Source organism: Macrobrachium rosenbergii, chromosome 51 (genome assembly GCF_040412425.1).
Source record: "Macrobrachium rosenbergii isolate ZJJX-2024 chromosome 51, ASM4041242v1, whole genome shotgun sequence".
Classification (NCBI taxonomy): Eukaryota; Metazoa; Arthropoda; class Malacostraca; order Decapoda; family Palaemonidae; genus Macrobrachium; species Macrobrachium rosenbergii.
This window is the reverse complement of record NC_089791.1, coordinates 37987383-38009882: the sequence shown is the minus strand read 5'-3', so window position 1 is coordinate 38009882 and position 22500 is coordinate 37987383. Positions and strand designations below refer to the sequence as shown.

At 35.3% G+C, this 22500-nt stretch overlaps 2 long non-coding RNA genes across 3 annotated transcripts in view; one reads left to right on the top strand and one right to left on the bottom strand.

Annotated features, from left to right (window-relative positions):
- LOC136833327 (uncharacterized) overlaps positions 1 to 18121 on the bottom strand; it is a 326360-nt gene extending 308239 nt beyond the window's left edge. The window contains exons 1-3 of one of the 2 annotated variants that reach the window (XR_010851431.1): positions 18088 to 18121; positions 16321 to 16440; positions 6708 to 6882 (exon numbers count right to left, since the gene is read on the bottom strand). This is a non-coding gene — a long non-coding RNA (uncharacterized lncRNA). Of the gene's footprint in view, positions 1 to 6707; positions 6883 to 16320; positions 16441 to 17879 lie in introns of both variants that reach the window. The other variant, XR_010851430.1, reaches the window with a different exon arrangement.
- A 625-nt stretch (positions 18122 to 18746) lies between these two features.
- The window catches only part of LOC136833324 (uncharacterized), a 390301-nt gene continuing 386547 nt past the window's right edge, over positions 18747 to 22500 (top strand). The window contains exon 1 of the long non-coding RNA XR_010851426.1: positions 18747 to 18942. This is a non-coding gene — a long non-coding RNA (uncharacterized lncRNA). The remainder of the gene's footprint in view (positions 18943 to 22500) is intronic.

Here is a 22500-nt window from a genome sequence, read left to right as displayed (position 1 = left end):
ATGTGACCTGTTCATGAAATCAGATACTTTCGCCCAAAACTCTGTAAAGAGAGAGAGAGAGAGAGAGAGAGAGAGAGAGAGAGGAGAGAGAGGGAGAGAGAGACAGAGGAAAGAAAAGAAGGTTAGATGTGGAATGTGTTATTCGCGGTGTGTGTAACATTGAAGATTTCTTTCTCACTGTCGAGGCGGAACCGACGAAATTTTCGTACTCTGTTCTTTGTTTGAGAAAGTAAACTTACAATTTTAGACTTGGTTAACATGGTCTCGAAGCCAGTTTTGACGCCAGGAACAGCATATGTAGTACTGTGAACTGTATCAATAGAGGGACAGTAAATGAATATATCCATAAACGACAGTGATTCTCATTGAAGAATAGAAACTTAATTCGAAGAAACGGATTCAGTTGAATTTAAACCCAGCGGTCACAGCTTACGTTACCTTAGTAACTACTCTGTATATATACTGTATACATATATATATATATATATATATATATATATGTATAATCCATGTGTGTGATAGTGTAAAGAGGAAAAATGGGGAATGACTGGTGGTCAATCTGATCATTACTTGGCCTGAGCTAAAGTGAAGATGAGCAAGATAAAGTTTCAGGTTGGAGGGAAATGTTTGAAATCGTAGCAGTAAGGGTAATCACAAGTTAGTTTAATAAGGTGAAAATAAGGCGAGTAAATAGGGAAAAGATGAATGAAAAATGGGCTAACGTTGAATACATTCAAGTTTAAACACTATACGGAAAGGGTGTAAAATTCCAGGAAAGAATTATGGAGTGTTTGTAGCTTTAGGAAATTGTGAATAGGGAATAAAAAAGCAGCATATTTAGGGATTATTTTATGAGTGGTTTTGTGGAGGGAGAAAGGAGATTATGTGAGGTGTAATTGCAAGGCACAAAGGAGGATTGCGTGTAGGAATACAGAAGGATTGATAAGGTGGTCAGAAGAATATGAAAAAGAACAACAAGGCATAAGATAACTAAGGGAGAAGGTGCGCAATGGCTGCGGGAAGATTAAGATGTTATTTAATGAGGAATTTATTGAGGGGGAAATATTAATGAGCGAATGTGAATCAGAATAAAAACTGAAGAGTTGACAGGATGTCTAAAGATAATACATTCCTGAACCGATAGTGAATATTTTGAAGAGTTCTTCAATGTGATAGATAGGAGAGAGACAAAGCTGAATGATATAAGAGTGGAAGGGGTTTTGCGAAGTTTGATAATGATTGTTGCCCTGAATGTTAACTAAATATGGAGGGTAATCACGGGACTTGAAGATGGGAAAAAAATGTAGAGCTTTTTATTTTTTTATTTTTTTATTTATAACTATATTTTTATTTCTATTTATATCTATCTATCTATCTATCTATCTATCTATCTATCTATCTATCTATCTATGTATCTATCTATCTATCTATCTATATATATATATATATATATATATATATATATATATATATATATATATATATATATATATATATGCACTCCACAATGAAGATTATATATAGTTCTTATATATATATATATATCTCCCCCGAAGAGGCTGATGGAGGCGAAATGGGATTATTTCCTTCCTGGTTTCTCCTTCATCTTCATTGTGGAGTGATTTTTTATCTGCTGATTGAGAACAAGCTGATGGGATTACAAGTGAGATGTGCAGTATGGTATAAGTATTGGTGGCTGACTATGGTGTGCAAGGTTATGTGTGGATGAGGAAAACGACCCTAAGGAATGGCTGAGAGTTGCATTTGTTCTTTTGTCTAAGATAAATGGACATAAAATTAGGAAGTATGCCAGAGAAAGTGTATGGCAGGACCAAGGGGTTCGATTTGAAACAGTTATGCAAGAAGTTTTAGGTAAAGGGGAAAATCCAATTGGGGCATACATAGACTTATAAAAAGCCTGTGACAGAACTGTTAGACAGGCAATGCAGAGGGTGCTGAGGATTTAAGGCATAGAGGGTAAACTTCTGAGAACAATAGAAAAATGTATTCATGATGGAAGTAAAGAACGTTTTAGGAGCTCATTAGGGAGAGTGACTAGTCTGGTGTAGAAGCTGGGCTATGATAAGGTTTGTTAAGTCTCCATGGCTGTTTCATATCTTTATAAACTGAATCATGCCAGAGGTTAAAGACAGAACAGAAGATACAGGTGCAAATAGTGGGTTAAGAAGTTTGGACGTAAATGGAGTGTGGAGTGGCTGATGTTTGCAGATAATACAGCCACTTTAGAATTAAGAAAGGAAACTGCCGAGGTCAGCGGAAGAGGTCGAAAGCGTTTGCAAGAGGAGGGAGTTGAGGAGTAATCGTGACCAAGGGTAAGGCTATGATGGCAAAAAGGTAAGGAAGGTGAAGCAGTGAATGGTACTATGGACGGTGTAATAAGAATTTAAGAGTATATTTACTCTTAAACACTTGTTACACCATATATTTACTGGATGAAGGTAGGTGGCAGAAAAGGCGAGTCACAAAACGAAATGAGTCTTCACAATCCTGGAGGGGAGAGACTGTATGCAAGATATGAGTGAACAGAGCAGTGTGTGTACAGGGTTTCTGCTAAGAAGTATGAAGAGGCTGGTGTTAAGAGGCTTGCTGCACAGAGGGTCCGAATATATAGATAATAATCATTGTTCTTTATTTTTGAGTCAACCTTAGTTAAAAGGGAAAGTGGAAAGATTGTGTATTGCTGGATTATATATATATATATATATATATATATATATATATATATATATATATATATATATATATATATATATATATATATATATATATATATATATATATATATATATATATATATATATATATATATATATACATACGTGTGCATGTACACATATACACACACACGTATACATACATACATACATACATATATATATATATATATATATATATATATATATATATATATATATATATATATATATATATATATATATATTACTCTGACAGAGAGAGACAGAGAGATTAGGGAGTCGGGGAGGGAAAAGACCACTATTTTTAGCAGAAGCGTTATCATAGGTGGTATTTCTCAGACCAAGCAAACACTCGAATGTCATGATAATCTCTCGGAGTCTCCTTAGCGGGACTTTGCTCATCGATCTGAAATATTGACATTCCAGCGGCAAAAGGACTGGCAGGAGACAATCAAAGAAAAAAAAAGTAAAGAAGCTTCAGAGAATAAAATGCATAATGATTTACGAGGTTCTGTTTTGGTAACTAAATATAGCCGGGTGTAAGAGAGGATGGGAAGAGAGTAGAATAATGAAATGGCACTTTGATAATGTCCGTTTTTTCTTTTAGCATTGGCATTTGTTTGTGGTGGTGAAAACTTAATTACATACCAAAACTTTTTACGCCCGTGAAAAGGTGATTGATGACTGAAATTAAAGTACAGTTATTCCCTGGTATTCCACAAACATTGGCATCAGCCTGTTTTTTTTTATTTCAAGATGCATTTATAAGCGAACTAAAGATGGTTTTAGGATTGTGAAAATGAAAATATTGTCAGATTTTGGTGATCAGTTACTTTTTTTAATTCTTTAACTCAAAGTAGCTTTGCCTTATCGTTAAAGTCTATTGTTTGTTATTTCTGGAGCCTCTATAGGATATTTTGCTCACTATGTAGACAGCCTCGTCGATAATGCATGTCGGATAAAGTAATTATTTCCGAAGGTAACGAATGATATCGTAATACTTTGTAGATACCTAAGAGGTGATATTCTATCCCTTACAAGAAATAGATTGCAGTCAGTAAGATGAAGGAATACTTTCTGTGTTATCTTGTTTTATTATATAAGAAGATTATTTTTACCATCTTTTCCCTATTCAGTTTTTACCTTAATATGGCGCTAGTGTATTTAGCCTTTTGAGCACTAGTTGAAATCTCCATAACTATTGACCAAGAATGGAGAGATATCATACAGTATCTAAGTCACCTTATGTTTTAATATTTAATGGATACCAAAACAATATATTTTTTTCAAAATATTCCACGTAAAGGTTAACTAGAAGTTGTGAGAGATTGCTGTCAATATCACATTCAAGTTTTTGTTTATAAAAGTTACCATGAAATGAAAACATTACCCTTCCGAGCTTAAGAGAACATGCATATTATGCCTTCATCATATGTGGGAAGACAATCTGCACCGTTTCCTGTATCCACTTTCAGATATATCATGAGGGTTTCAGTAAAGATCATGGATTTCTTCAATCTATATCTCACTGGGATTAATTGTATTTTCGGGCGGGTTATTTGGGAAAAACAATTTGAGGCGATTCATCAACATCTGATCCAATTATTCGACTAGGCATGGATTATCGAGAATGCTATCAACAAGGTGAACAAAATATACTGCAAACTCCGCCCCCCAGACTATAATAAAAATAGACATTAACAATAAGATAAAACTATCATATGCAGAAAACATCAAAGAAGCAACCAAACTTTAAAAAAAAACAAGCACAATCTGTTTATTCTTCGCCATCCTAAAAGCATCGGTAGTTCATTTATCAATGTATATTTATGTAAAAAAAAATCTTTACTTCAATTTATGTGGAGGAGACTGGCAGATAGAGCCTGCTAAGATTAATGGAGTAAAAACTACCAGTAAGATTTTAATCAGTGAGCTCGGGGATTTTCGTGCACACGAGAGATACTGGCCATGCCATAATGTGGAGTAAGGCCAAGATGTTTTTCAAAAGTGAAGAAAGGGTCTGGAACCCGCCGTCCTCAGTAAAACCAAGAATATGAACCTCTCAGGAGGGTAGTGTAAATCTAATTTGACGACGAGGTTAATTTTAGCCACTCACAAGCCAGTGTTCCAACGGATCCGCCCACAAGGTTCGACCCAAGTGGAACAAATCAACGACAGATTGACCTATTGCATAACAAGATCATGGCCATTTCTAAGCCAGCAACGTAGTTATACCGTACCTGCTTATTATATATTAATACTCTTGTTACCTGTTTACAATCCACATCTGCCAGTGATTATGAGTGAAGTACTGTTAATCGAAATATACGGTTTTTCGTTCATTTGTGGGTCTTTTAAATTTCATACAACGGTGTTAGGCTAGACATTTTCTCACACACACATGCACATGCGCACATACATACACACTAAACATACATAATATATACATACATATATATATATATATATATATATATATATATATATATATATATATATATATATATATTATATATACATTTTATATATATACATGTATATTATATATACATTTATATATATATATATATATATATATATATATATATATATATATATATATATATATATATATATATATGTGTACATGTGTGTGTATGTGTGTGTGTGTATATATGATTTTGCGAAACAGAGAAATAGAGAATTACAGTTTTCATCAAAGGACAGTGGAAATGTCATTGGGTAAGAACCATAAAACCTCTTCGTGATGGTCAAGAAGATTAAATGATGAAACGGTATAATGTTATCAAGGTCTGATGCGGCAAGAAAGCTATTAGCCTCTCAGACACGGGGCTATAGTGGCCTCACGATAGAATGGAACTTGTAGTCAGGCAACAGAAATGCAAGAAACTCGCAACTGATATGTGAATATTTTCAGCATATTGTTTATCATTTAGTTCTCATCTTGTCATTAATGGTTTGTTCTGCCAGAAGAATATCAGATTCCAAGCGGAATTTTCTCCTGAAGTATCTTTTCTCTGATCTCATGTCATTCAGTTATTTCATTCTCAGCCCTCAATATTTGTCATCGATGCTAATACGTTCTTTCCGAAGGTAATGTGCAAAGTCATTTGTAAGAGTACGGCTCACTACTTGGCAGAAGACACCCCCTAAGTCTCATAGTAGACATGCTTTCAAAAGAGGGTGTCAAATGGCTGGTGCGGTTTGTAGTTCCATACCCTACACTTATATTACAAGAAACCAGAGGTGTATATATATATATATATATATATATATATATATATATATATATATATATATATATATATATATATATATGTGTGTGTGTGTGTGTGTGTGTGTGTGTGTGTGTGTGTGTATGTGTGTGTGTGTGTGTGTGTGTGGGTGGGTGTGCACATTAATGAATAAATTATCGTTCTCAGGTAAGATTTGTGCACATATCGGCGATAAGACCGAGAAGAACGTTTGCTCAGCCCACCACCTGGACGAGGAGAACGATAATCTATTCAAGCTCATAATAGCAATAGCTGTTTAATTCACGTATTTATAGCTTCGATCGAGATAAACACCAACCCCAACCCCTTCCCCACCTCTGACGATGGAGATGCATTATTAAGTGTTTGAACTCAACGGACTCGTATTTATAGAACCTGATAATCACATGCCTAGATCTCAGCATTGATGTGCCCATATTATATTTATTATTAAAACAGTTTTACCAGGCCACTGCACTGAGCTGATCATCATCTCTCACAGGACTTGCCCGAAAGATTTATTTTTATTTGTATTTTTATTTATATTTTGTCGATTAAATTACAAATTTTTGAAAAATCTTTATACTTGGGTTAATTTCATATGTTGAAGTTTCTGACAAAATTTCCAGAACTTGATGTTCGCTGCAGATTACAGTTTGGAGATTCACACAATAAATGTTTAATTGTGTGGGTCCCTTAGCAAATCCAGTCGTTAATAACTTTAGGGTACACATACCTTTGCAAGCTGGCGAAAGAAAGGCAAAACCCAGACGGAAGGCTGCTGACTCGTGCCGCAGAGCATCTGTGAGGAAAGGTGGGCGACGCTTTCCGAATTCCAAGAGGGTCCTTTGAATGAATTGAGGCGCAGACGTGAGTATTGAAGTTTACCGAGCGATCGTTAATCTCGGCACCTGACAAAGGAAAAAGGAAAAGGCTAAGAATAAATCTCACTGAGTTTTAGGGATTTTTTGTTCAGCATTTTGATGGCAAAAGTTACTGGAGTTTACGATCAGTGCACTCAAAACAAATTAACATCTACGGCATGGGGTGCTATCACTTTTTCTCCCTATTTTTAAATTGTTATTGCCAACGTTATTAATGATATATATAATCAAGTCCAAACAGCTCTTGGTTTCAATGAATTTCCCCAGTTACTAATTTGATGCACTCCTAGAAATCATGTTATCTATTTTTCACATGAAAACAGTTACAAAATCTATCCACGAACGGATACAAGTAAAAGGCAGAAAAAGGAATAAAACTTGCGAATTCTGAGGACGCAGAGTAAAAGGAATAGATGGAAAGAATATAAAGACAGAGACCAGGGTCGCAAGCCGGAGGGTACAAGTCTGTAAAGGAAAACGAATGAAGGGCTGCAATGAAAACTGTACCCTCAGCTACGGCTCAGTCAGCATTATTTTTTTTAATTAGTGATTTATACGCCCGCTTCCTCCTTTTACAAATATTCTAAACGCAAATTAAATGAGCAGAATTAAGAGACAATTCTTCAGTATATTTTATACGAGCATTTTAGCTAAAACGGTGATATCATTTTACTTTTTACGTTCAAAATAAGATGAAAAGATATAAGAAAATATTTCTAGAATTGAACATTTGATTAACCTTATTCGCTTACTAATCAATTTATGGAAGTGAAATAGGACGGGAAAATATTTTGCGTTAGTTAAAACCTCTCGCGTAAATGTTAAGTTTTCATTATTACAGAAGAAAAATGCAGTTCCAAATTCTCGAGAATCTGAGACACGAATATTTAATGCAGGATTCCTGATTTATTTCTTTACTTGTTGTCATCACATCATTCCGAATTGAAGACGTGCCTTACCCCTTATCGTCGTGCAGTTTATCAATGTGATGAAGTTTTGGCATTTCCCATTACACGTTACATAACTTCCTGTCCTAATAAATGACCCGCTCCTACAAAATTCTTTTAATGTCCCCTCTCAAGCTATTCCTTCTCCTTTTATGTGACAAGGACAGGGAAGATCAGGAGAGGAAAAATAAGTAGAAACTTGCCGTGTAGCTGATTAGCCAAGTCTGCGATCGATAAATAAGATATATAATGATTACTATAGAGATAGCGTCCCATTTCATTTCGGAAATAACATCTCATTTCTCATTAGCGATAAGTCTCCTTGGACAAACTTATAGCCTTGGAGTTCTGTTGCTGGATTCGTCAGCAATAATCTAATCTAGTTATAAGGGAAAGGCTTCTATAGGGTAAAGGTCGTAGATGGAAACTGTTCAAAATTTTATTCGACTCCTCTACGCAATTATAGGCGTCGTATTTATCCAAGCTTACATAAACTGTTTATCATAGAGGCTAACCGATAAAAATAGTCTAGATAGATTCAAGGAAAACTGATAAGGGCTGCATAATCGAACTACGACTTTTTTTTATGTCCTGGAAATTCATCTTTGATGCGATTCTAGTTACTGTGAATCCTAGAATTTTTTATTTATCACTAATTCAGCGTATGTGATATGTAAGAATGCTATGATGAATAAAGTAAACATTTATTGCTATTCATTGTTCTGTGGAAAAAGTTATTGTTATTCGTGTATGGGCGTAGGGACCAGATGCACCTGTTCAGTTCATAATGCACCAGGTAATTGGTTAATTTTCCCATTAATGAGACATGAATGGAAACGAACCAAAAATCCAGACGGATTTTTGTAAAGTTCCTGCAACCTGCTGTCCTTGAAAACAGACAGGAGCTTTTTGTTGACTGCCTCCTACAATCTAAAGCCTATCACATTGTAATCCCGTAAAGTTTATACTATCCTTATTTTCACAAATAACCTCTGACCTTCGACACAGGAAAGATGGGTGCCATTCGTACGTTCCAAACATTACATGCACAGAGTCAAACTACCAAGAACCCCTGAAAATACACTCCGCCCTGTGTGTGTGAGGTTTCCGGAATCTGCTCCCAAAACATTCGTTATCTTTTATGGATCATGAAATGAGGCGAAGAAAACAGGGAAGAAAATGTAAGATGGAGTCACTGTTATTGAAGGTAACGTTTACGTTACATAAATAACGTCAATAATGGTGATGATATTGTGCTGTCGGCGTTTCATTTATGATAGTGGGCGTCGTTTATCGTGAGTCCTCTATAACGCTTTAAGGGGGCCAAAATTTTTCCCCGAGAATTCTGGTTCGTCGATTTTGAAGTCACCCTTGTATCCCTGAAATGGTAAACGTTTTGGCGATAAAACGTTCCCGTGGCGATTGTCATCTGTATTTTGGTTCCTCAACGGTAGTGTTTGCCAGCCTCTTTTTTTTTTTTATTTAAAGTGTTATCACGTATTTGCAACCACAGATATTTACGTGAATGTATAAATTTGAGTGTGTAGGCATATCTGTGTGTGTGTGTGTGTGTGTGTGTGTGAGAGAGAGAGAGAGAGAGAGAGAGAGAGAGAGAGAGAACAAGAATCATAGCATTATATATATATATATATATATATATATATATATATATATATATATATATATATATATATATATTATATATACATATATATATATATATATATATATATATATATATATATATGAAATTTTATCATTATCACTGATTCATATATTTCAAAGCTTAACTTATTTACTACACTGCTTTACTCGAAATATATTTTCATATATAAAGAAGAAGGAAATTTCTGTTGATATTAGTTCGTCGTGTGGGTTGAACCAGCGAAGGATCAAGAATCAGGGATTTTAAGGCCAAATGAGGTTGGCTTAGTTGATAATAAGTTCGTCTGTCCTTGTGGGCTCGTTTGTTGGCTTTGTGGGTTAAGGCGTCACTGTAGTCCTGAGTTCTTGTCCTTCGCTGGTTCGAGACCACGGGACGACGAACTTATTATCAACTAAAAATTCCCCTCGGCAAAACATATATGAAAATATATTATTTCCGTAGAGCGAATTGATATTAAAGGACGTTTTGAAGCTTAATGCTTGTATATATATATATATATATATATATATATATATATATATATATATATATATATATATATATATATATATATATATATATATAAATTATGTGTGTAGTTATGTGTGTGTGTGTGTGAGAGAGAGAGAGAGAGAGAGAGAGAGAATAAGAATCATAGTATTATACATATATATACACACATATATATATGTATATATATGCATACACACATATATATATATACATATATATATATATATATATATATATATATAGAGAGAGAGAGAGAGAGAGAGAGAGAGAGAGAGAGAGAGAGAGAGAGAGAGAGAGAGAGAGAGTACATATTCTTAAAAGCTGGTAGAAACACTCTCTCTTCATCAGGTACCTGGACAAGCAAATGACCAATCTTTTGTGTTTAAAAAGTAACAAAGTAGTCAACACTTTTTGAACTGCATCAGTTCCTTTGTCTGTAGAGAATGAACATAAATGCAAGAAAAGGGCTATTTATAAAAATAAAAGATCCATGACGTTAACATTTAAGTAATTCAGTCAGCGATGGGGAATGAATAGCTAAGTACGTGGTGTTGGTTGTCAGATCGAAATGAATGCACGTTGCACCTTTCCTATTTTATCAGTATCTGAAAAATTTTCGAAACTGAGATATGCCACCTATTGGGCTCGTGAAATACTAATACACAAGCTACTGCAGTTTCAGAATGATTCTTCAACGCTCTCCACGAGTATTTAGAGGGCCCCATTTGCAGTATCTGCAAAATCAGTGGTAAGGCAAGGGAGTATCTACCATTTTTATCAGTTTTGTATTTTTGCAGATACTTCAGTCTTTCATTTTAGGGCAGAAATGTCCCAGTAATGTTTTGGGGTGGGTGTCCGGTGGTCCGGAAATTGCTTTAATGTTGGTCATACAAGCAACTCCTGGGACTGGAGACTACTCGAAGGATCATCGAAACATCGCAACACCTTCGTCATGCCTCTACTGTGGGTGACTGGACAGAACCGACGCCGTAACGCGGCTTTATTCCAGCCCGACTGTCAATATGATACACTTGAGTCAGCTTTCACACTAATCCCCATTCCGTGTAGCTGGATGGGTCGATGTAAGCAAATTCATACAAAAACAGATATTTCGACCGATTCTTAACCGAATTTTCCAGCGGATCCAGTCATCAGACTCGACCCATAAAGAAGATAAAGAAGATTGAAACCATAACGAATTGGCCTTTTGCATCAAGGGATGCCAACCGTTTTCATCCTACCAGCGTCGTTATTAGCCACCTGCATTTTCCTTATAAATGTGCTGTCACTGCCAACAGTCTAAATTCACTGTGGAACGAGATTGAGTTCCGTCAGTCAAAAGAATTTTTTTGTGACAATTTTGTTTTATGAACTTTTTGTTAAAAGATAATTATATACACACACACACATATATTTATACACATATATGTGCGAGGTGTATGATTATATACTGTATATATGTATATATATATATATATATATATATATATATATATATATATATATATATATATATATATATATATATATATATATATATATATATATATATATATATATATATATATATATATATATGTATATATATATAACGGATTCAGAATAATTGAATCTGTAAAATGAAACGCAACCTATCAAACTGCAGAGTTTCAACAGAAATTTGTAGGGGATTAATGGAAACAAGTAAACTGGGGAAAAAATGTGGCTCTATTTCTTATTTTCCTCCTTTCAAACTTTAAACTTATCGCCTCATAGAACGGAAACCATGTTAGCTATACGAGAAGCGTTACATCCTTCTCAAGTCTTGATGAAAGAGAAAGGAAATTTAGGTTTTATGGGACATAATACGATGAAAAATATAGTTTCAGATTTTCGGGGTGTGCTCGTATGTATATATATGTATGTATGTATGTATGTATGTATATATATTTATATATATATATATATATATATATATATATATATAATAATGGGGTGTGGGTGTCAGAATTCATGCCAACTGCTAAATGGGTGAAAATAATACTTGTGTTACGAAGATCTAAAAGTAATAAGTTACTCTGAAGACTCGGTAGCAATATAGGGAGACGACGCTGAAAGCCAACCGATTAATACATTTTATATTTTTTCTCACGTGAACACTTTCCAAATTAATACCCATTTAGTAAAGTCCTGGGAAAAAAAAAAGTACGCCGAGTTACGAGGGAGTCATTCAGTGAAAATCTTTTATGCAAATCGTGTCATTTTCCTGTTCTTTTTCGTCAAAATAGGCTCCCCCGAGAACAGGCTCATCTGCATAACAACAAAGAACGTATTGCATAAAAGCTATTTAAATGGAAATGCTTGGTTCTACGGAAATCATGAATAAGGGTTGAATTCGGGTGGCCTTCTTCTTTCTCTCCCCTTCCCTCCCCTCCCCGTCCCTTCGCCCAACCCCTTATTCCCATTTAGTAAAAATAAAAAAGTACGGAGGCAAATCCAATATCATTTCAGTAGGCACTTTGTGAGGGACTGTGTTATCTATTCTTTCTGCTCAATAAGAAAAACAAGAACTAGTGGAATGTTTTCCCATTTTTTGCAATTAGGTAGCATATTCTTTTCTTTTCTTCATATTTTACGAGTTATTGACACTAAGAAATTCAAGGTTCATATATCATAATATTTGTATCATGTACAAAAAATGTATTTTTCCTTTGCTTTTCAATGGTTAAGTACTTGATCTATGTTCCTGTTTATCAAAAAAGAATTATCTACCATTGCTAATTGCAATCCTCACTTCCTCTGGGTATTTTGCCACGACAAATTTCAACAAATATGTATAAGACCAAAGATGCTGATATTGTCCTATCTTGTTACATCCAGATTGGCTGTGCTGACTGGGAATAGTTTCCTTGATAGTGAGAATGTAGGCGGATGTAAGATAAAAAAAAAAGTGCAAAACCAATTATTTTTTCTTTTACAAAAAATCATGTGTTGTTTCTTCTTCTTCGTTTAACGTGCTTTTCCCCATTTTACATATTGGGATGATTAATTTAATTTAATGTTATATATGAACATGCACATAAGCAGAAGCACACGGGCACATATATCGCAGAAACACATATTTATATATATATATATATATATATATATGTAAAGCAACAAAATATATATATATATATATATGTGTGTGTGTGTGTGTGTCTGTGTGTGTATACATATGATGTGTGAGTATAAATGTAAAGTACTCTAAATAATTGTATTCTATTTTGCAAAACATTTCTGATCTCTGCCCGTCTCTCTTCTTCTCTCTCTCTGTCTGTCTCCTCTCTCTCTCTCTCTGTACTTCTAAATTTGAAAAGATTGAAGTGCCATGAGATGTGACATTTAATATTTCACACTTAGAAGCAATTTTTTTTTTTTTTTTTTTTTGAAGTTGCTTGGAATAAGATTTCTGGCGTGTCGTGCATTTACCAATTTTACTGCACGTCATGCAGTGTTACTCGAACATTTTCTAGTGTCAAGTGCATGCATATCCGCAAATATGTAATGTCGTCGTGTATCCGCATGAAAGGACGATACATATACGCACGAGCGTCTGCTTACGCTTATGTTTTCCCTCTGCAGTGCGTGATTTACGTATATTGTGAACCTCCGAAAGGATACAGTGAACTTATCAAAGTGGAACTACACACACATACACACACACACATATATATATACATATATATATATTATATATATTTATATATATATATATATATATATATATATTACAATAACATATATATATACATATATATATATGTGTGTATGCATGTATGTATAACTGAATCACGAAAATTTGAACGTCGAATATAAAAATAAAGATAATTCACGCTGAAAGGAACATTGGAGGCTATGAGGCCTTACTTAGCAGACAGTCGAAAAGGCCTCGCAGCACTCCAGTGTTTCCTTTCCTTTGGGCTTTATTCTTTATTATATATGTATATATGTGTATATATATGTATGTATGTATTAAGTTTGGGCAGGTCGGCAGCGTGACCTCGCTCTGATACTCTGGATGCGGGTTAGAATCTTACTACGGACATCAGAATGAGTTGCATTTGGATCTAAGGCTTTGCAGTGACAATTGTGTCCAAAAAATTGTGAAGAATTCGAGAAGTTAAGGGCACAGATAATGCACATAATGGCATACGTTCTATCTATCTATTCATGTTGAACCTACTCATCCCATGCTATTTTCAATCTTTTCTGAATTTAGAGAGAGAGAGAGAGAGAGAGAGAGAGAGAGAGAGAGAGAGAGAGATAATTGCAAGGCTTGGTCAAAGTCGAATTACTGTAAAAAGCATTTAAATTCTACGTTTGTATAAATTCAAAACCCATTCGATGGACGAATAACATGTTGACTTTCTATTTAGTTTTTAAATGATTTCCTCTGGAAACTGAATCCAAGAAAAAAAAAAAAAAGAACTTCACCTTCAGTCTAGCTATACATGCTTTTCTATTCCCCTGTAAAACTATGTACAATATCATTAACCATCCCATTCTAACAGATGAAGAAGGATATTCCGTAAGAATGTGTGAATCTTTAACATACTGTACATCAAACGCTGCTGGTTTTAAAATCTTCTATGATTTAGCCAAAAAAAAAATAAAATGTATCCTAGGCCATAATCCTAAACAACCCATAAAGGAAAATTTGCCTAATGCATAGGGCTCTCATGACCACAATTTTCTTTAAATTAGAAAACTATTATAATACATTCTCAAATGCAGTTTTCACCTTCTCCAATTTATACTGTATCTAAATTGATGTTAAAGGAATCTCTCATTTGTTTGGAGGTTGTTATAGAGATCTGAATAAATTATTGTTTGCACTAAATTATATGCCTAGAATAATTAATGCTGTTCAGCATTAATTATTGCAAAGTTAAATATAATGACGTTATCTTAAACAAACATCAGAGTAGCAATATTTGTCATGTTTTGAAAATTCCTGGTATGACAGGAATTATAATATTAACACCTTTAAGCTTCATGTATCACAGGAGAGACAAGCTATGACTGGAAGAATGATAAAACAAGTAAAAAATGCGCCGAAGAAACTTCGGCGCAAACGTGTTTTCTGTACATCGCATAATCAAGGCCACTGAAAATAGATGCGTCTTTTGCGGTCTCGGTATAATGCTGTATGAGCCGCGGCCCATGAAATTTTAATCACAGGCCGGTGGTGGCCTGTCCTATATCCTTGCCAGATGCACTATTATGACTAAATTTAACATTAAATGAAATAAAAACTACTTTGACTAGAGGGCTGCAATTTGGTGTTTGATGACAGCGAGTGGATGATCAACATACCAATTGCAGCTCTCTCGCCTCGGTAGTTTTTAAGATCTGAGGGCGAACAGAAAAATTGTGGACAGTCAGACAAAGCCGGCACAATAGTTTCCTTTTACAGAAAACTAAAAGGGCTTGTACTGTTAGCCTACCAAAAATTAAAACCGAACCTATAAGAGCATAAAAAGTGTGAAGGCACTACAGCTTTTCACATAGTAGTTACCACCTAATCCTGAAATTGAGAGAGAGAGAGAGAGAGAGAGAGAGAGAGAGAGAGAGAGAGAATCCTTAGATAACAATGCAATAAACAAAGGGTATATTGCGGTCTACCGTTCTCTTCGAAAACCGTTAAGTGATACTATACATTTAAATAAGGACGTAAATATTGGAGCTATCTGTTTCCAATGAATGTGCTACACAGCTCCTCAAATGAGCATCCTTTTTCAATCAGCCCCCAAGGCAAGTATGATCAGATACGTTCCAAATAACTCTTAGTTATAGGCTCCACATTAAGGAAGCTAAAAAGCATTGTGCCTTATTGTATTTTCAATGTGGGTTTTGTAATGATCGTGCTTTATCTTTATTTGTACTAGCGTATAACGGAATCTATTGGTGGTTAACAACTTACATTTATTAATTAATCCATTTGTATGAAACTCAACCAAGATACAAAGTTATTAGTGATATATGCAATTAAATATATGTCTATATGCATCTTACGCAGTGTTAGTATCAGGACCTAACAATTGTACTTGAAGAAATCTTTTGAGTTATATCTTTATTAAGATGAAAGTCACCGTCCGCTTCAGCTAAATGAGAGAAATTAAGCTTAATTGCATATATTTACTTGTAACGATAAAACCTGATAAAGATTAGGCTTCATTTGATCATTTTTATTTTATCATTATATTAATCGTCTACAACAATCGTCCTTAATTTACATTGCCTGGGAAGAGAGAGAGGAAAAAAAGGAAAAACCTTTGGCTAATTGAAAGGAACAAGACTCAAGTTTTGTGGAGAACAAAATCTTGACTTTCCTCTTACCTTTGATGAACGAGTGAGATGACGTAATTCTCTCTCTCTCTCTGTAGGTGCGAATGTGGGTTGGGTGCGGCGCTTCAATATTTGCCCGCCTTTATTTTGTTGTGGTTTGCGTTATTCACCCTGAAATAACTCCATTTAATTAAAAGTTTATATTTATGCATAAGTTTACCAGTTTATATTTATGCATACACACACACACACACATACAGTATGTATATATATATATATATATATATATATATATATATATATATATATATATATATATATATATACATTAATTGTCGTTTTAAGAGGATGATATTGCAATATAAAATTTAGGCCAAAGGGACCTATGAGGTCAATCAGTGCTGAAAGGGAAATTGAGAGTAAAGGTTTAAAAGGTGTAACAGGAGGAAAACCTTGCAGCTGCACTATGAAGCAATTATTAGGAGAAGGTGGAAAGCAACATGAAAGAGTGCTGATATGAATAGCGGTACAGTAAAATGAAAGAGGTTGTAGCTATGGGCCGAAGGGACGCTGCACAAAACCTTACACGTAAGTGTACTACCTACGGTGCACCACACGAGGTGCACTGATGGCACTAGCCCACTACAGGGTCGCTTCAAAAGGTAACTATCTCTTTGTGGGAGCATCTCAACTTTTGTTGCAAGAGATTATTCAGCTCTAAACTGGTTAATTCATGCATTCTAGGACTGAATGTTTGGGGGCGTTAGTCTAGTTATCAGCGAGTGTTTTGAAATGTGACTGGGGTCATTTCCTTCGCCATCGTAACTCACTACAGTCACAATGTGATATACAGTAACAGTAAGTGGTAAGTCTTTCTGGCTCATTCGGGAATCGTGTGTGCATGTGTGCGTGTTTCCACGTATATGTGGATGTGTGTGTGTGTGTGTGTGTGTATGTGTGGTTGTTGGCAGCTGTCATCAAACGTATGATACAGCATACCCTAGCCTAGGCCTATGTGGCCTAGCTTCACATGTTCGCTATTGCTACATAAGACTACCACGCATATATACACTTTTACAGCCGTAACGACTAAAGTTCTGCTTGGGCTGGCAGTATCTTTGCCTACTTATAACCGGGCATAAAGTGCTTCGGAAAATACACGAAAATATAGAGGTAAACGTTTTAAGTTTACCTCTATATTCTGGTGCACAATAGCAACATCGTTCTCCAGGAAAGGGCCGAAGCTTTTATATCACCTAACTTAAGATTATTACGTAGGAAATGAAGGTTTTTGTAGTGCTATGAATACAACGAGTATAAAGTTTCACTAGAAAAATACAACGAGTATAAAGTTTCACTAGAAAATACAAGTCAGTTGGAGCATTTTCCAATAAAAGTAAATGCTCTGCACTTGTACCACTCACTATGAAGCGGCCACATAGGTCTAGACCTGTATTCCCAAAATTTGTGAATCGGAGATCCCATGCCTATTGCGTTTATAATTCGAGTGGAAACAAGGCCCATGCAATACTATAAATCCAGTGAGCTTATAAAACACGTCATGAAGTACAAATAAGCCGAAGTAAATTACACTGTAAACTGTCACGTACTTGGGTAGTTTACACGAGGCCGTTAACCCGTAAATTCAGTCAGTAAAACTAGCCACATTCGGTTGCACATATTACGTTTTTTGTACAAATAATTCCAGCAAATTTGCACTCTGAGATGTGAAACAACAATGGGCTTCTGCACATACTTTCGTAATGAAAACGAGCACTGAAATCAACAAAATTAATTTCTATCTCACAATACACCTACAGTAATCTTCTCAAAGGTTACGTCGATCAACTCGACGGTTTTCGCGGGCTACACCGATCACACATTCCAGCTTCTTTCGTCTTTTATTTTAGTCACGTCAAAACAAAATATCAAAGTGATATACATTAAGTATCAGGATGATTATAATACTGATACTGTAAAAAGAGTGTAATCGAAAGAGAGTATAATTTTATAAAGCAAAAATCACGCTCGTTGTCATGGATGACGTCACACCTCATTCGGCAAGATTAATCTTGCTGAGCTGCCTGACATATCATGGGGTTATTTCCTAGATTCCGTCCTCTGCAGCCACGTTTAAAACCGTTCGACAGGTTTAATCTGCGTCTTTTACAGTTAGATATTTTATCCATCATTTCATTGTTTAATTACAGTGCTCTGTTTGCGGATATGAGAAAAGCAACTACGGATCATAGAAATAATTGTTACTGTCTCGAAATATGACTTTGTATACATTCATCAAACCGTAACGTTTTCTAAACGAGATAAATGTATCGGTAAGTTATGCAGCAATATTTGTCATTGTATTATAAACACCTGGATTTTGTTAAAAGGTTAAAAGTCAAGATATGGTTAAATAGTTTGTCGAGAGTTTGAGTCACTTATTATATAGGTCGTCCCACCCAATGGCCACCAGTCAATCAACAACTTCGGACGAGACGATCTCGGCGTGCCGCAAGTCATGGGCTTTATTAATGTTTCCCTTCACACTGAGTGCGCGTGTTTTTTCATTCACCACCCTTAATTAGTAGGGATTGTGTAAAAGAATATTTTATAGTGCATAAGATTTGTGATGAAGAGATCGAAGGGAGAGAAAAAACACCTACCACGATAACGGTAAGTGCTGTGCACTTTGCACTTTCATATTTCGGTAGCAGCCGTATTTTTTTATTTAACCACGAGGCCGGTGCTAAAGTACAATTAAAGCTCTTTATGATTAACTTCGTGTACTCAAATGTTTCTGTATTATTTTCACCAGATTAAAGTTTTAGGCTAAGAACAACAAACGGCGGTCGACTCGCAACCATAAATTACTACCTCGCCGACCAAGGTTCCATGGGATTTCACAGAAAGTACCCAAAACCGTTACGGCCCACTTGTGATGCATGTATTGGTGTGCATATGCTTATGTTTGTATGGAGATGAATTATGGTTTTGGGCAGCAATTATAAAAGTAGAAACAGGATACCGTAGCCTACCTTCAGGGTAATTTTGTTGCCGGGTCCGCGGTGAGCTGAGTATGGCAGTTGACTGTTTTTGTTATTTTACTTTAAAGCAAGAATTTAAAGTAATATTTGTCGGTCGGTTATAATTAAACTGTAATTGACCTTGAAGACCACACGACTTGAATTACCTAACGAGGGGGTAGGACATGGCATCCGCGGCGAGCTCATTTTCTCCATATAATACGGCAAAAATTGTAACCAGTAAAGACACCCCTACGGTACGTTAGGTTGGTATTTTTAGGGGTGTTTACTGGTTACAATTTTGCCGTATTAGCTATGGAGGTGGGTGGGGGTCTCGCCGCGGAAAGCTGGCTTAGATCTACACCGTCGGCAGTGTAGTCTTCAAAGGTCAATTACAGTTTAGTTACAGGCGCCCGACAAAATAATACTTTAAATTCTTGTAAAGCAAGTAAAGTAACATAGGGAAACGTCAAATGCCATAGTCTAGCTCACCGCGGACAGCCGGCTTACAATTACTCCGTAGCCTAGACCTATGTGGCCAAGATCCACTTGTTCAATAAGGTTACGCTAGATATCATCCATATATATAATGTCTAATGTTCTAATTGCTGTGTTAGTAACTTCACCTACTCATACCTGAACCTTAGGTACGTCGTAAAATGCAGGTTAATGATATTAAAGTCGTATACAAGCGTCTCCACACCATGTACCTTGGCAACATTTGTCTGCAGAGAAAGCTAAGTTTTACGTATCGGCTATAAAGGACTTGGAATGAGAGAATTGAAGCATTTGCGATGCTGTAACTAAGTCATGCTTAAAATTACAGAGGGACGTGCAAGTCAGCTAAATTTAATTGTTTGATAAAGGTAAATATTGTACCATTTACCGTGAACCACTTACATAGGTCTAGACCGATACACCTAAAATTTTTGTATATTCTGTCTTGTACTGTTTCCATTTATTCTAGGATACTGAATGGCCTACAGTGCTATAAATACAACGAACATACAAAACCCTCCAGAAAGAATAATCGAATAGAAGTAAATAATATTGTAAAAGTAAATGACACGTTTTCTTGGGGGTAATTCTCCACGATCCCGCTGACTGAGCCTAGAAGCTAGCCGAATATTCGGTTACTTATGCAGTATATAGGACATATAAGATAAATATGACGAGAGAGAGAGAGAGTTAGTTATAAATGATTTGTTTAACCAGACCTCTGAACTCTTTTAGGTTCTTCTGGCTGGGGCTGAGAGAGAGAGAGAGAGAGAGAGAGAGAGAGAGAGAGAGAGAGAATTTTTATGTTAGAAATAAGAATCCGTACTCGGTAAGTTTAATCTTGTTGGACCCTTTAATGTTAGCACATTATATAGTTTAAGAAAGACCCAGACTTGTCCTCTGGAAACCTATTTAAGACCCAGACTAGTCCTCTGGAAACGTATTTAAAACCATTTAACAAGTTTAATCTCCAGCTATTATAACGAAAAACTGTCATTATTATTAGATGGTTTAATAGTCTTCTCTCTCTCTCTCTCTCTCTTCTTCTATATATATATATATATATATTCATCATTGTGGGGCTATTTTAGCCAAGAGCAAAAATTTGGTTACAGCAACAGTTGTACTTCAACTAATTTGTGGGTGAATCGTTGACGAAGACATATATATATATATTGAATATATATATATATATATATATATATATATATATATATATATATAGACATATATATATATATATATATATATATATATATATATATATATATATATATATATATATATATATATATATGCTATTCGTGTGATGAAGTTGATGCCTTCTCCATGGAGGGTGTGAGGTATGAACAGTGGATCAGATTTCCACACCGGTTACCCTACCGTCCTCCACCCTCCTAATGCAACACACTGGTTACCCGACTCTCCGTAGAAATATTATCGTGGTTCGTTGCGTGTAATGCTGTGATATCCACCATTTATTGTCAACTTTAATTAGCAGCTCTGCTCAGGGTGTGGACTTCAGTCCGCAGTATGAGATGAGGACGCCACTTCTGCTCTCTGAAAGTCTCTCACTGAATGAATTTATGTCCACGTTTCTGCAAACTCGTGGTCTAGATCAAGATGTTAGCTTTCGGGTTTTCTTCCCTCAATCAGGGATGAGGTTACTCGATCCATTTCGTCTTCTACGGTAGTGGAATGACAGGCGCCTGATTTACTCTTTAGGTCAATAGCAGGACATTAGGTCCTAACGAAACGTTCCCATTCTCATGGTGTTTCCCCACGATTCGAACGTAGGTCCACTCTCTCTCTCTCTCTCTCTCTCTATATATATATTTATATATAGATATATTTATATATATATATATATATATATATATATATATATATTATATATATATTACTGATAGATAGATAGATAGATATAAATCGATAGATGGATAGTTTAGATAATTATTCATTTTTATATGATTGTTTGTATATATTTATGTACGTGTATCTGTCTTTGTGTGTATGTTTTCGACTACGAAGGTATACTCGTATATGTGTATTTTCTTGTTCTCTTATACATGAAACTTTATTCATTTAAGTGCTCGTAGTTATGTTAGCGTGCATAAACCAACAATCTGCGAAATAAAGGAACTGGTAGCGTTGTCAATAAAAAAAAAAAAAGGCGGTCTGTCAGAAACAGTGACTGAATCAAACATCAAAGGGACACGATGAGTAAAATTCGGTTATTATTTTCTTTCTTGAATAAAGCAAAATGTTCAGTGGTATGGGTGGAGAGACAGGGACTTCGCCATCACGTGGGTTTTCCAGCTTCGAAAAAAAGTAAGATCAATTGCCATTAAAACTTTTTAGCCAAATGTTATTACAGAGAAATGATCTTTTTAAAATCTCGAACTCATTTGCAATGACAAATGCTTTGCTTCAATGAGGCGTCCATTGTTCCTTTCTTTGAAGTGTCATCTGCAATGCTTTGAAGATTTGCGATGTTTTCATATTGGATTAAAATAGTGTCGTAGGAGGGGTGCTTTGATGGTGAAATATATCTGTAAACGGTTTCAATTGAATGTGAAAGAATGAGGTCAGAAAGAAGACATGGATGAAATGATTGAAAATAATCACCTCGCTTTTATGAACCGAATTTAAAATAGATATTTCTTCACTAACAGGCACACACATACATACATACATACACATATATATA